At 37.2% G+C, this 15,528-nt stretch overlaps 1 protein-coding gene across 1 annotated transcript in view; it reads left to right on the top strand.

The window, feature by feature from the left end:
* Window positions 1-15,528, top strand: part of SEMA3E (semaphorin 3E) — a 106,650-nt gene that overhangs the window by 18,805 nt on the left and 72,317 nt on the right. The window lies entirely within an intron of this gene.

The raw sequence follows: 15,528 nt of genomic DNA, 5'->3' as shown, positions 1-15,528 counted from the left end.
ATGGATTTTTGTGAGATGTATTTTCCTCACATGTGCTAAATTAATATTTGTTTCTTAGCTAAATAAATTTTGATTTCTGCTTATACTACAAAGTAAAAATTCCATTGAGATGGATTATCCAATAAGCAAGGCAAAGCAAAGATAATGTGGTGAAACTCATGTGCAATTGCTCACTAGAGATTAGTAAGTAAGCACAAGTAAACCCATGCTTACCTTGCTTATTGGATAATTCGCCCTGCTGGTGGGCATGATATTGGCACAATGCCTGAAAAACCGGTAGAATTTACTAAGGCTAGTATATGTATCCTCTATAACCAAGTAATTCCACTCCTAGACTATACTAATCAGAAATATGTGCACGTGTTTACCAAAAGACATGGTCAAGAATATTCACAGCAGCACAATAACAGTATAAGAGTTAGCAACTCTGATGACCAGCAAACATAGAATTGTAAATAAATTGAGGTATACTCAACGAATATTGAGTACACCATGGACTGCCAAAAGAATGAACAAATCTGTCTAGGAAGAAGTACAGCCAGAATGCTCCTTACAAGCAAGAATGGAGAGACTACGTCTCACATACTTTGAACATGTCCCTTGGAGAAGAGCATCATGCTTGGTAAAGTAGAGGGTCAGCAAAAACCCTCAACAAGATGGATTGACACATTGGCTGCAACAATGAGCTCAAGCCTAACGATGATTGTGAAGATGGTGCAGGACCGGGCAGGGTTTCCTCCTGTTATACATAGGGTCTCTATGACTTGGAACCAAGTGATGGCACCTAACAACAACAAAGAAATACTACACAGCAAGGAGAATACATAAACTACAACTACACACAATATAGATGAGTCTCACCCTATCATTGAGCAAAAGAAATTAACCAAATCAAACCAGTTGCCATCGAGTCAATTCCAACTCTTAGGGACCCTACAGGACAGGGTAGAGCTGCCCCACAAGGTTTCCAAGGAGCAGCTGGTGGATTCAAACTGTCAACTTTTTGGTTAGTAGCCATAGCTCTTAACCACTAAGGCACCAGGGCTCACAAAAAATACATGCTGTGCGATTTCATTTACATAAAAATTCCCAAAGAAGCCAAATAATCTATAGTAATAGAAGTCAGAATAGTTGTTATTTGGGTGGAGACAGTAACTGGAAAGGAGCACAGCCAAGATTCTGGGATGCTGGTGAACTTTTATTTCTTGATCTGGATGCTGGATACAAAAGTGTGTTTAATTTGTGAAAATTCAGCATGGGTACATTTTTTTTTTTTAATCTATACCCTTTCCTGTATTAAAAAAAAAAAAATAACAGAAGCTATCAAATAAAGAAAATATACCAATAGTTCTTTAAAAAGAAGACAATTTTTTTTTTTAATTAAGTAGGTAAAGAAAGCTATTTCAAATTTCATTTCACATTGTCTCGAGATTTATTATTAATTACTTAAGCGGTAGCCATATTTGAAAAACATTATGCATCTTGTTCACCAGGTTATCAGTCATCTTCTACCTCGTTTCTTCTGCTTTCTTTACTTCAAATTGACAGATATTTTTCAGTGCTGGTGATAGGAAAGGCACTATTATAATCCCTGAGCAATAAAAGACAAACATTAAATTTTCTCAAGGAGCTTGTAGCCTGTTATTTTTGTGATTTTTAAAATCCCCAAGGTTGTAGGAAAATGTCTTAGAATAGACGGTTGTTCCTTCAGGCTCTTCTCTCCTTTCAATTCTCCCAGGGAAAGCTGGTTAATTGATTTCCTGTAGGAAGGGAAACAGGACTTCTGTGCTAGTTTTATCTGAGAATGATTATACAAAAGCTGCCAGAATGGCACAGCCTTGACAAACCTCACTTATGCCTCATTGTTTCGCACCATCAATGCGTGCGAGGCACTTACAAGAAACCTCACTCTCCAGCACCATGTGAGAAGGTGCAGAGAGAAGTAGGGCTATGCTTTCGTTGCTGAGCAGCTTTCTGTTGGCCACTGGGGAATGAGGATGCTGGAGAGACTTGTCAGGCTAGAACTGTAAGTAATTAAAAACTACCAGGCCTAATCCACAGAGAACAGTGAGCTCTGCTATGAGATTTTTTTTTTTTTCCGCTTAAAAAAAAAGAATAGAAGAAATCTACAAAATAAAAAGTGAAAGTGCTCTGGTGCCAATTTTTGTCCATCTCTTCCTAGGCCCTCCTTTGTTAATAGTTTGATAGTTATTCTTCCAAACACATGTGTGCATGCATGTTTGTGTGTGCATGTGTGTTAACAAAAAATACCCAATTCTCTATGTAAAGTTCTGAGTATGTTTATTTTCACCCAAAATGTATCACTGACATTCTTATATATCTATATCTCTGTATATCTATATATATTGATATACAGAGATATATGTATGTTAGTTAGGACATAATTCTATTCACATTCATTTAAATGTCTGCCTAGTATTTCAGAGCAGGAAAGGATAATGTGTTTAATTAAGTGATTTAGTTTTAAACAGTTAATCCTGAGGCTATAGTGAACCAGCAGAAGTAGGAAGACAGTGGTGCTTTGAGTGATTGGGGACCTAAAGGCAAATGAGCTGCTCCTGGCTGTAGCCCAGCAAGTATTCAGGTCTCCTTAGTTTGATCAGACATTATAAACTGGCAGCCATATGCCCGATTCAGCTCACAGATGTGCTCTGTGTGTCACAGACAGTGTTTCTTGTTTGTTTTCTTTTAAAGAGCCTACATTTAAAAACCGGCAGGTTCACATAGTAAATTGTGATTTCCATTGGCTCCACATGAAAAGAGTCAGTTGGTGCTAAGTAGTTGCTGTCCAGTCCATCATCAGGGCATGTGCTTAACAATATTCTGCGGTTTCCATCACTCACACAATGTGCACTTCCATGCAGTCTCTCTGCCAGCTTGTCTCCTTCACCTGGCCCTGATGGGCGTTGCCATTTGTTACCTCAGCACTAGAAGAATTATGAGTTTACTTGAAACTTTTAAGCACTTAAAATCTAGTAGTTACCGTGAAAAAATGAATGAGTAAACGAATGGATGGGTTTGTGACATTCATAACTTCGCTTTTCTGGTCTCTAGAACATAAACAAAGCATGGTGTGAAGAACAGAGGCATTCTTTAAGTAGACTCTTGTTAAATTATAAAATGAATACAGGAAAGGGTATAGATTAAAAAGAAAATGTACCCATGCTGAATTTTCACAAATTAAACACACTTATGTATCCTGCATCCAGATCAAGAAATAAAACTTCACCAGCACCCCAGAATCTTGGCTGTGCTTCTTTCCAGTTACTGTCTCCACCCAAATAACAACTATTCTGACTTCTATTACTATAGATTATTTGGCTTCTTTGAGAATTTTTATGAAATGAAATCGCACAGCATGTATTTTTTGTGAGCCCTGGTGCCTTAGTGGTTAAGAGCTATGGCTACTAACCAAAAAGTTGACAGTTTGAATCCACCAGCTGCTCCTTGGAAACCTTGTGGGGCAGCTCTACCCTGTCCTGTAGGGTCCCTAAGAGTTGGAATTGACTCGATGGCAACTGGTTTGATTTGGTTAATTTCTTTTGCTCAATGATAGGGTGAGACTCATCTATATTGTGTGTAGTTGTAGTTTATGTATTCTCCTTGCTGTGTAGTATTTCTTTGTTGTTGTTAGGTGCCATCACTTGGTTCCAAGTCATAGAGACCCTATGTATAACAGGAGGAAACCCTGCCCGGTCCTGCACCATCTTCACAATCATCGTTAGGCTTGAGCTCATTGTTGCAGCCAATGTGTCAATCCATCTTGTTGAGGGTTTTTGCTGACCCTCTACTTTACCAAGCATGATGCTCTTCTCCAAGGGACATGTTCAAAGTATGTGAGACGTAGTCTCTCCATTCTTGCTTGTAAGGAGCATTCTGGTTGTACTTCTTCCTAGACAGATTTGTTCATTCTTTTGGCAGTCCATGGTGTACTCAATATTCGTTGAGTATACCTCAATTTATTTACAATTCTATGTTTGCTGGTCATCAGAGTTGCTAACTCTTGTACTGTTATTGTGCTGCTGTGAATATTCTTGACCATGTCTTTTGGTAAACACGTGCACATATTTCTGATTAGTATAGTCTAGGAGTGGAATTACTTGGTTATAGAGGATACATATACTAGCCTTAGTAAATTCTACCGGTTTTTCAGGCATTGTGCCAATATCATGCCCACCAGCAGGGCAAATTATCCAATAAGCAAGGTAAGTATGGGTTTACTTGTGCTTACTTACTAATCTCTACTGAACAATTGCACGTGAGTTTCACCACATCATCTTTGCTTTGCCTTGCTTATTGGATAATCCACCCCTGCCCACCAGCAGCAATATGAGTATTCCAGTTACTCCAAATTTCACAGACAATACATAGTATTGTCTTTTTTCCAGACATTTTTGGGAATGTGTCATGATACCAAACTGTGGTTTTAATTATCATTTTGCTGATGACTACCAAAGTTGAGTACCTTTTCATGTATTTATGAGTCACTTTTGTGTTAAAGCCTTGGGTTTGTTATTTAAGAAATGCATGAAGTTTACCAAGTAGGTGTATTGGAGAAGTTATGGAGGAACAAATGTGAAATATACAGTTCAGTGTTCAGCATAGAGAAAATACTCAGTAAGAGATAAATCCTATTATATATATTGTCTTTTAAAACAAATAGAAAATTTAAAAGAATGGTCAAAAGCAAAACTGGGGAGAAAATAGTAGAACAGTTGTATTATATCTAGAGCAGTGATGGAAAAAGAGGAATGGGGGGAGAATAAAATAGTGAGTATAATATTGAACTTCTTGGCAATCAAGGTAAGTTCAGAAAAAAGATGTTACAGAGTTCTCATTAGGAAGAAATGGCAAATATTAAAGGCATAAGTTCTGGACTCAGGGATATTTGGGATTTAATTTTAGCTCTAACTTATTGGGTATATTAAAGATATTTCAATACTATTATCTTCATAGAGTTGACAGTGAGAATTTTATATACGTATATAATTTGTATAAATATAAAATTATATATATATAGTTTGTATTTTTATATACTATATTTAGGAGCTCTGGTGGTGGAATAGTTAAGTGCCGGGCTGCTAACTGAAAGGTCGGGCGGTTCAAATGTACCCACCAGCTCTGCTGGAAAAAAGACCTGGTGACCTGGTCCCATAAGGAACCAACCCAACTGCATGCAACAGCAACAATAATACTATGTGTGTGTGTGTATATATATATATATACACATGTATATGTGCACATGTGTACATATATACACACAATTTAGCCCAGTAATAAAGTAAAAATAAAAATTAGCTGTTTTTATTAACTTTGAGATATAATTATGACGTGATGGCACAATTCTCTATATTAACGCAATGGACAGTGTCTAAAATAAGTCAGTTACAAAGAAAAAGTAGCCAAAAACTTAACATCGCATAGTTTATTATCACTTTCACGTTTATAATACTGTAGCAACTGGATGACTTCTTTGCCTTCTATGATGGCTATTGAGTAATGGTAGATGTAGTAGCTATGTTAGCCTGTTTTAGACTGGAAATAATATTAAATAGATTCAGTTTTAAAATATTTTCTTGAAAGTATCTGGAAAGTTTTTTGAAATTTTGTTGTTAAGTGCCGTCGAGTCGGTTCCAACTCAGTGACCCTATAGGACAGAGCAAAACTGCCCCATAGGGTTTCCAAGGAGCGGCTGGTGGATTTGAACTGCTGACCTTTTCGTTAGCAGCGGAGCTCTTAACCACTATGCCACAAGGGGTCCTTTTTTGAAATTATATACCTCGAAATGTTAATAATATTTTATAACTCAAAAGATACATTCAACATTCATTGAAATGTAATGACTATAAGGAGAAAACATGCAAGCCTGGTGAGACTTTGTTTTCAAGCATATTTTCACTAAGTAATTTGAGTAACATTAGGTGATTAAGTAATATATTGGCTCCTTACCACTAACTTGAATTTTATTAGTGTAGTCAAGTCAAATTAGTTATAAATTCAATCACATGCTATACTCCTAATTCATGGAAATGATATAGAACAGATGTACATGGAGTTAAATTTGGTAGCCTAATTATAATGTTGGCTTAATTGAAATGACTTGCATATTTCAGGCTGACAAACTGGGTTTTATCAGTTTTTACTTTCCAAATGGAAATTATAATGTATTTTAAATGTAAATAAACTCTAATGTGTTAACTTTCAAAATCCCACAGTGTTGTAGGTATACTTCTCTGGAAACCCATCTAGACCTTGCATAGATGAAGTAGCTGGGAGAGAAAAGTGGAGGAGTTGAATAGGAAACAGGATTTTTGACATGCTATATATCAGCAGCAAGGAGCCCTCATGGTGCAATCGTTAAGTGGTTGACTGCTGACTAAAAAGGCTGCAGTTCAAACCACCAGGTGCTCTGTGGGAGAAAGATGTGGCAATCTGCTTACATAAAGATTAAAGCCTTGGAAACCTTATGGGGCAGTTCTACCCTGTCGTATAGGGTTGCTGTGTGTCAGAATCGACTTGATGGCAACAGGTTTGGTTTTTTGGTTTTTATTTATCACCATCATTTTCCCACAATAAAATGAAGAAGAAAAAAAATAACATAAGAGCCTCGGGCTGAATGGAGCCCTTTTTACTATCCCGCTGTTGGGAAAATATTCTCTGGCAGGGCACTTACTACTTTGGTCACCGTGCCTTTCTTTATTGACCTCTCTATCTTCTTCAGCATTTCCTACACTAACTTCATCTTCAATGCCATTGGAGAGCATGTATGCGCCAGATTTTCTGTCCCTCTTCCTAAATATTTTTTCTATTTTGTGTTTTATTTTGTATGAAGAAGCTTCCAAGTTCATCTTTCTCTTCTTGAGCAACAACCTTCCATTTTCTAAAATTAAAATGAAACATATGTTCTTATGTATCCATCCACATTCTCATCTCTGAAACATTTGCCAGACTCTGGCAATACTGATTTCTTGATCTATATTTATAGTCTATATTGATTGCTTGATCAATATTTTGATTCATTTTAATTTCTGGAGTAGCAGTGGTAAAATTAACAAACTGGATTTTCATCCTGGCTTAACCAGGGAAGATTGTTTGTCTCTCTGATCCTCCATTTTCTCATTTGTATAATGAGGTAAGAGGACATCTTCTAAATCTAAATTATATGTAAATAGGTAGTATTGTCTACCCTACAGTCTTATTATAAGAACCACATTATTTCAATAATAATAATCTTAATAAATATAGCTGCCACATATGGAGTCCAAACCACAGCCAGGCCTCCTGTCAGATGTTTTTGTTCATCCAATTTAATAGTCATAACTTTCCACAAGGGAGAAATTATTATTCTCATTTAAGAAAAGAGGAAAGCAAGAAGAAGGGCATCTTTAATGCTCTACAGTAAGTGCCAGAACATGGGTTTCATGGTCCAAGGCCAAATTCTTTCTACTATACTATGCTGCTTTCCCAAATGACATGCAGTATTAAGGCATTTTGTAGAATTCTGAAGTGTCATATAAAGACTATAATGATGATGGTAGTAACTGGTCTAAGCAGGCATCTTCCACCTGAATCTCTGCCTTCCACTTGCCTTCCACTGTTTCTCCCTCTAAACCTGATCTTTGTCCTCAGCTGTTGATAGACACCTTCCTGTTCTCTTAGTCCTTCATCTCCTCCAGATTTTACTCCCTTCGTGACACAGTGGAGACCTCATTGCAGTGCTATCCACAAAACACCACTTTGTCTATCTACCTGACCTTTTATGTTTACTTTGCTTACCCTGGTTCAATTGAACCTTTTGCTTTCTCTGCTGCCACTCCCAAACAGCTGAATATCATTACAGACAATTATAGGATGTTGGTTGTCACCACTGTTATTCAAATGAACCCACGCATATGTGGCCAATCTTTCTTTAGACCTCAATTAACTCTCTTGGCATTTTCTAAGTTATTACTACACTGAAGATAGGGAGGGGTGTGATAATGTAGTGGAAAGAGTACAGGCGTTTAAAACAAAGAAAAAAAACCCGCTACTGTCAAGTGGATTCTGACTCGTAGCAACTCTACAGGACAGAGTAGAAGGGGCCCATAATGTTTCCAAGAGTGCCTGATGGATTCAAACTGCTGACCTTTGGGTTAGCAGCGGTAGCACTTAACTACTATGCCAACAGGGTTTCCGCACAGGCGTTAAAAAAAAAAAACCAAAACCCACTGCCATCCAGTCGATTCTGACTCATAGCGACTGACAGGACAGAGTAGAACTGCCCAATAGAGTTTCCAAGGAGCGCGTGGCAGATTCGAACTGCCGAGTTCTTGGTTAGCAGCGGTAGCACTTAACCACTAGGCCAGCAGGGTTTCCGTACAGTCCTTAGGACTAAACAAATGATATTTCAAATCTGGGTTCTACTATCCACTATCTGTGTGACCTTGGATCAGTAGCTGAACATCTTTGAGTTTTGTTTTTCCTTATCTGTAAACTTCTTAAAATTAAATTCCAAAATTGGTCCAATGGATAAATTGTCAAACATAAAAAGACTTACAAGAACATACTTGCGATTAATTTATCTGCTCCTTAGCAAGGGCAAAAAAAATCAATGAGAAAAAAAAGGAAAAGAAAAATATTGATATTTTTTAATTATACAGGATAATTAAAAAAAACTGAATTTAAAGAATTTAAAGATGTAGTAGAGGGCTAAAACACAAGTAACAGGATGGGAAATTTTTTGTAATACATGACAAACATTGATATCCTAAATTTGAAGAGCCCCTATAAAGCATTAAGAAATATATCAAGAACTTAATAAGTAGACAATGGGGATATCAGGATAACTTTGCAAAAGAGGGAGTACATATGCTATTAAATAAACAAAATGTGAAACCTTGTTATAATCAAATAAATACAAAATAACAAAGAGTTATTTTGGTTTATGAAAATAGCAAAATTTAAAATATTAGAATCAGTCGTGGATGCCTGGAGTCAGTAACTTTTGCACACTTGTTTTCTGGTGTGAACATACAAATATACACATATATACATTTTTGTTAGTCTTTTTCTTTTGCAGTATTATTATTAGTTTTGTATCTAGTATAATTCACTTATATTCTTTGCGTACAATCCTGTACATTTTAGCACATGCATAAATTCTGGTAACCACCATCACTAACAGGATAAAAAACAATTCCAGGACCCAAATAAATACTCTCACTCAACCTCTTTGAAGTTACTCTACTTCCACCCTTCTTCAATCCTTGGCAACTGTTGACCTGTTTTCCACCCCAATAATTTTGCCTTTTTGAAAATGCCATTTAAATGGAATCATGCAGCAAGCAAACATTTGAGACTGGCTTCTGTGACTTAGCATAAAACATTTGAAATGAATTCAAGTAACTATGTATATCAATACTTTGGCTCTTTTTATTGATCAGAAGTAATCTAGTACATGGATATATCACAATTTGTTTATCCACTCATCCGTTGATCGACATATGGGTCATTTCAGTTTTTTGGTGATTAGAAATAATGCTGCTTATGACAGGTTTCACACCCTTGTATAATTATCTCCCCTTGAGTGTGGTGGAACCTGCCAATTACATCTCACTGGTAAAATACGGCAAAGATAATGGGACACTCCCGTGATCAGATTAGATTATGTGGCAAAAGGGAAAGGATTTTGCAGATATAACTAAAGTCTTGGAGTCCTGTGTGGTGTAAATGGTAAACATGCTCACTGGTAACCAAAAGGTTCAGGTTCCAGTCCACCCAGAGATGCCTCAGAAGAAAAGCCTGGCAATCTAATTCTGAAGCCATTAAAAATCCTATGGAGCACTGTTCAACACAGACACACCTGGGGTCTCTATGAGTCAGCATCTGCTGGATGAAAACTGGTTGAACTAAAGTCCCTAATCAGTTGTCTGTAAGCCAGCTTGATGTTAAGCTTTATCAGTAGATGGTGCTGAGAGACATTCCAGTAAAAACGGGCTCATTACCAAGCTCCTGGAGAGTGCACTTTTATCATTAATGCTCAGCTCCTGTGGTTTTCTCCAATGTTAGGCGCCTGCTGAACACAGCCTTCTCCAGCATTTGGCCACAGCTCTCAACGGGGGCAGAAGTAGCATGGAGCTTCAGACAGTGTGGTTATGCCCCAACCAGTCAAGATTGCTGCTCCCCGAAACCTCTCTTCAGCTCTGTGCTCACACATTCCTTGGGTGCCTTGGACCTGGCAGTCTAATAAGCAACCCCCGCCCACACCTGATAGGGAACTGTGCTAGATTCCTGCAGAGGGAGGCCTTTTCAGGCAGAGTCTCCTCACATCCTCTGTGCATGTGACTTTCTCTGTGTATGTGCCTACAGCTTTGGTTTGTCCTACTTTGAATCAGTAGTAAAATCCTTTCAGCTGTATCTTTGAACTGCCTTTCCAATCCATCCACTTTCTCTCCCTTTTGCCAGGTCTCTTATTAAAAAAAAAAAAAAAATTTTTTTTTTTTCTTCTTATTACCCCTGACTATGCCCTGGTGGTGTAGTGGTTAAGAGCTATGGCTGCTAACCTAAAAGTCAGCCACTCAAATTCACCAGCGCTCCTTAGAAACTCAGTGGGGCAGTTCTGTTCTTTCCTATAGGGTCTCTGTGAGTTGGAATCCACTGGAGGGCAATTGGTTTGTCTTTTTTCTTTTTGGTATGCTTCCACTAGCTTCCTTACAGTTTCACTTGCTTTTGTATTTAGCTACAACTTTGCTGTCAAATTAACCTTGCCAAGGAAGGGAAAGATTAGTCCAAAGGACTAATGGGCCACATCTACCGCTGCCTCCACCAGACTGAGTCCAGTACAACTAGATGGTGCTTGGCTACCCCCACCTACTGCTCTGACAGGAATCACAATAGAGGATCCCAGACAGTGCTGGAGAAAAACGTAGAACAAAATTCTAACTCAGAAAGAAAGACCAGACTTGCTGGCCTGACAGAGACTGGAAAAACCCTGAGAGTATGGCCCCCAGACACCCTTTCAGGTCAGTAATGAGGTCACTCCTGAGGGTCACCTTCACCCAAAGATTGGAGGCCCGTAAAACAAAATAAGACTAAAGGAGCACACCAGCCCAGGGGCAAGGACTGAAGGCAGGAGGGGACAGAAAAGCTGGTAATAGGGAATCCAAGGTTGAGAAGGCAGAGTGCTGACATGTCATGGGCTTGTTAACCAGTGTCACAAAACAATATGTGTACTGTTTAATGAGAAACAAGTTTGTATCTAAAGTACAATAAATAAATAAATAATTAAAATTAACCTTGCTCAGGAATAAGTCCCTTCAAAAGTGTTCATGATTTACCATTGCACATACCACATGAAAGAAGTACAAATGCCTTATCATGGGTGGTCAGTGCCTTTCACAGTCTGGCACTTAGGACTGCCTTCTCTGTTTCCCTCTTATTAAATTTTCTGTACATGTTTGGTGATAGGGAATCAGGGCTACTTGCTACTTTCCCATCCACTTCTTCATCTAAGCCTTGAATGGATTTTTTCCTTTTTCTAATCTGGAATGCCTTCCCGTTATAGTATAGTGGTTAAGTGACTTTGGAATACAATAAGTATGCCTGTTACTAGCTATGTGATTTTGGATGAGTTACTTAATATCCCTGAGCCTTTGAATCTTTTTTTTTGTAAAATAAGGGCAAAAATATCCCTCATAAATTTGTAGTAACAATGAAATTAACGAATAAGCAATGTTCCTAGCAGAATGCCTGAGACAGAGTGTTCATGATATTAAATCTTAATCAGTTTATATTTTGTTTCTTCAGGGGAAAAAATTCCACAATATCACCACTTTCTCTCTCACAATCCTGACCACCCCAACCCCAGGGCTAGAATTACATTTTGATCTTCTCGTTCTCTGAACAGATTGTACCTCTTTATAGGACTTTTCACATTGAGGCACTCATTATACTATTTGTGATTCCCTATCTTGCTCCACAGAAGACACAATTCCTGTCCTGCGATATTCTGTAGGATATCTTTGTGGATTTAAATACCTAAAGATTTGTCGTAAGTATTAAAGGAGAACATTTAGATAAAAGCAGTTTGTGTTTTGTAAAGTGCTCTGCAGAGATGAATTGATATTATCATTTTCAGTGCCTAGCACCATGCTGTGGATATAGTAGGTCCTCAATACTGGCATAATGAAGAATGATGTCACGTGGGGTACATGTTAGGTGCTGTGTTTACTCTGCATTCTGTTACTACTGAACATGTGGTCCTAGTGAAACATGCTGGTTACCCGTTTCTAAATTTATTATATTTCCAATTACTATATTATTACATCTGGGGTATATATATATATATATATACCTTTTATATTTCTAGAGCAACAGACTCCCAAATAATTATACAAGAAAATAAAACATGCTAAGGATATTTATTGTGTCCCTTTTGCTTCTATAGTTTAAAGGCTAATTTTTGTGGTTTGGTAAAGAAAGGAACCAGAAACAAGAAGAAAGGTGGAAATTATCCTCTCACACTAAAGATGAATTCATGGAGCAGGGGTTCCCATTTCAAGTATATAATGGCTTTAAGGATATTTATTGTGTCCCTTTTGCTTCTATAGTTTAAAGGCTAATTTTTGTGGTTTGGTAAAGAAAGGAACCAGAAGCAAGAAGAAAGGTGGAAATTATCCTCTCACACTAAAGATGAATTCATGGAGCAGGGGTTCCCATTTCAAGTATATAATGGCTTAGACTATGTCCTTAAAAAATACAAAAACCTATTGCCATCAAGTCGATTCTGACTCATAGCAATCGTATATATAGGACAGAGTAGAACTGCTCCACAGTGTTTCCAAGAAGCAGCTGGTGGATTCGAACTGCTGATCTTTTGTTTAGCAGCTGAAGTCTTACCACTGTGCCACCTATGCTCCAGACTATGTCCTGGGAATCATAAAATCAGAAAGGGTTATTAGCTGTTAGCATTGAAAATAATTTTGGAATAATAGTTTCTCTTACTAGATAGATAGACAGACAGACAGACAGATAGACAGATAGATAGATGATAGATAGATAGGTAGGTAGAAAATACTAAAATATGGATATGCACGTTTTCTCATATACATATTTCCTCTGTCCCTAAGAAAAAGCCAGGAGGCCCTTAACCTAGATTCCTGTGATAACTATGAAAAAACGTTTCCCGTTAACCCTATTCTCCAAAATTTCGTTTGTTGAAACTATTAACTCCAAGAGCTGTATGGTTCCAGCCAGGGCCGAACGACAGATCAGCTGTTAAAGAAAGCACTCTTTCCCTTGCAGCTGTCCAGTTCTTACTGTGCAGATGGTGGATTTATTTTTTCATTTACCAGCAATTCTTTCATCTCCACACAGGACTGTGATCCTTTGTGATCATGTGTGACTCAGTAATAGAAACACTCATAGGATTGAGGAGCTTTCAAATGTGTTCAAGTGAAAGGGAACAAGAGATTCAGAACTGAGGAATTATTCCTAAGGCTGTCTGCATACTAAAAAGGGACTATGACTTCCTTCCCATGAAAAGTAGATATTCATGGTTTTTATAAAAAGCATCTTTGTCCTCAGAAAAGAATTTTGATTCTCGCTCCATTCTGTGTGGTCAGAATAACAGGGAAAGCAGTCAAACCCAGAGAAGGTGGACAGCAAAAGAGTGCAGAAGAGAAAAACCAGAACTAAAGCAAACTCCCAGTCAAGATGGTTCTTTTCCTGCCATGTGTAAATGTCTAAATAACTACCTAGTCTTCGGTTAAATATTTGATAGTATACATAAATGTTTCCTCAGGATTGGTTCTAGCATTGTCCTATATGATTTTACATATTAAATATATACATGCTTACTTTTATTAATATAATACCCGTTGCCATCAATTTCGACTTATAGCAATCCTATAGAACAGAGTAGAAACTGCCCCCATAGAGTTTTCAAGAAGTGGTGGTAGATTCGAACTGCTGACCTTGTGGTTAGCAGCTGTAGCTCATAACTACTATGCCACCAGGGCTTCCTTTTTTTAATATAGATAGTCATATATAAATTATTATAAAATTATCTTCAATCACATATTTTATCTAAGTTTTCCCCAATTGCATATTACGTAATACTTTGCCAGTTAATTTATGGCACGGTACATAGAAAATGTCAGAAGTTAAACATCTGGTTAGACTGAACAAATACCATTTTACTATCACTATTTTTTATATCAAATTTGCTCTAAATTGTTTATACAGTGATAATATGTCCATAACTGCTAAAAAAAAAATAAGCCAGTTAATCATTATCTCATTCATTAAAGTTCTTTGCATTTTAATGAGCTGAAATTATTAAATCTAGGCCATGATGCCAATTACTATAAAACTTTGTTTTCTACAGCCCTTTTACATACAAACCTGCTTTGAATATAGTATCATTTGTTTATGTAAAGAGATTCCAGGCAAGCTACTTGAAATACTTATTATGGAATGCTGCTTCAGCCTCTACATGGGTGGTAAATTTAAGGTGGGGTTAACCGGGTAGTACAGGCAGGGACTGACAAGCTGTATGTGATCAGATTTCTAGCACATTAAATTTGCCATTTTCCAGATTCAAAGACGACGATCATAAGATGAATAAAAATCAGACCAAAGCTATAATCGTAAGGAGACTGTGCTTATCTTTCAAATAATTAAAACACTGGGCTCCGTCTCTTAATCTCAGAACTACGTATTTAATTATACTATTTTCTAATGTAGCCTTAGGGAATATTTTCAGCAAATATTGCCAACATTCAGCCTTTTATAGTCTTAGGTTTTTTTCCAATACTACGCGTATTTTTATTATTTGTAGAGTTTGAAAATACTTTTAATTTATTCTCAATCTTGAGATTTAGTTTTTCCTCATATATGGGCAGTCTTTCCTCAATAAGCCAAAACCCAAACCCGCTGCTGTCGAGTTGATTACCGACTCATAGCGACCCTATAGGACGGAGTAGGACTGCCCCATAGAGTTTCCAAGGAGCGGCTGGTGGATTTGAACTGCCAACCTTTTGGTTAGCAGCCATAGCTCTTAACCACTATGCCACCAGGGTTCCCCTTTTCTCAATAAGTAGCATTAAATAAAAATTACTTTTTCAAGATTATCTCAGTTTGCAAAATTCTTTTCATGCATCTTTGTCATTATACTTATAAAATGGAATAATTTGTCATACTTGTCGTAATTATTATTTGTGTCACAAATTAGTTTGGATTCCAACGGCAATTGTAATCATTAAAAAAGAAAGATTGAACTGAAGGCAGGTGCCATTAATAAATGATTTATATCTGCTGAAGAGTAATTGCATAAGCATTTTCACTTTCATCTCTAACATTTTCCAAGTCATCAGGATTCAGTCACATTGGTACATTTTGAAGTAACTCATTATAATTAAAAAAAAAAAGGAGAAACAAATAGGGAAAACAGAGAGGGCAGAGAAAAGAAAACAATGACCCAGAGGAACAGTTAAAGTAAGATTTATCATTTGAACTTGCACACAGAGC

Source organism: Loxodonta africana, chromosome 8 (genome assembly GCF_030014295.1).
Source record: "Loxodonta africana isolate mLoxAfr1 chromosome 8, mLoxAfr1.hap2, whole genome shotgun sequence".
In the NCBI taxonomy this organism is placed as follows: Eukaryota; Metazoa; Chordata; class Mammalia; order Proboscidea; family Elephantidae; genus Loxodonta; species Loxodonta africana.
This window is presented reverse-complemented; position numbering and strand designations above follow the sequence as displayed.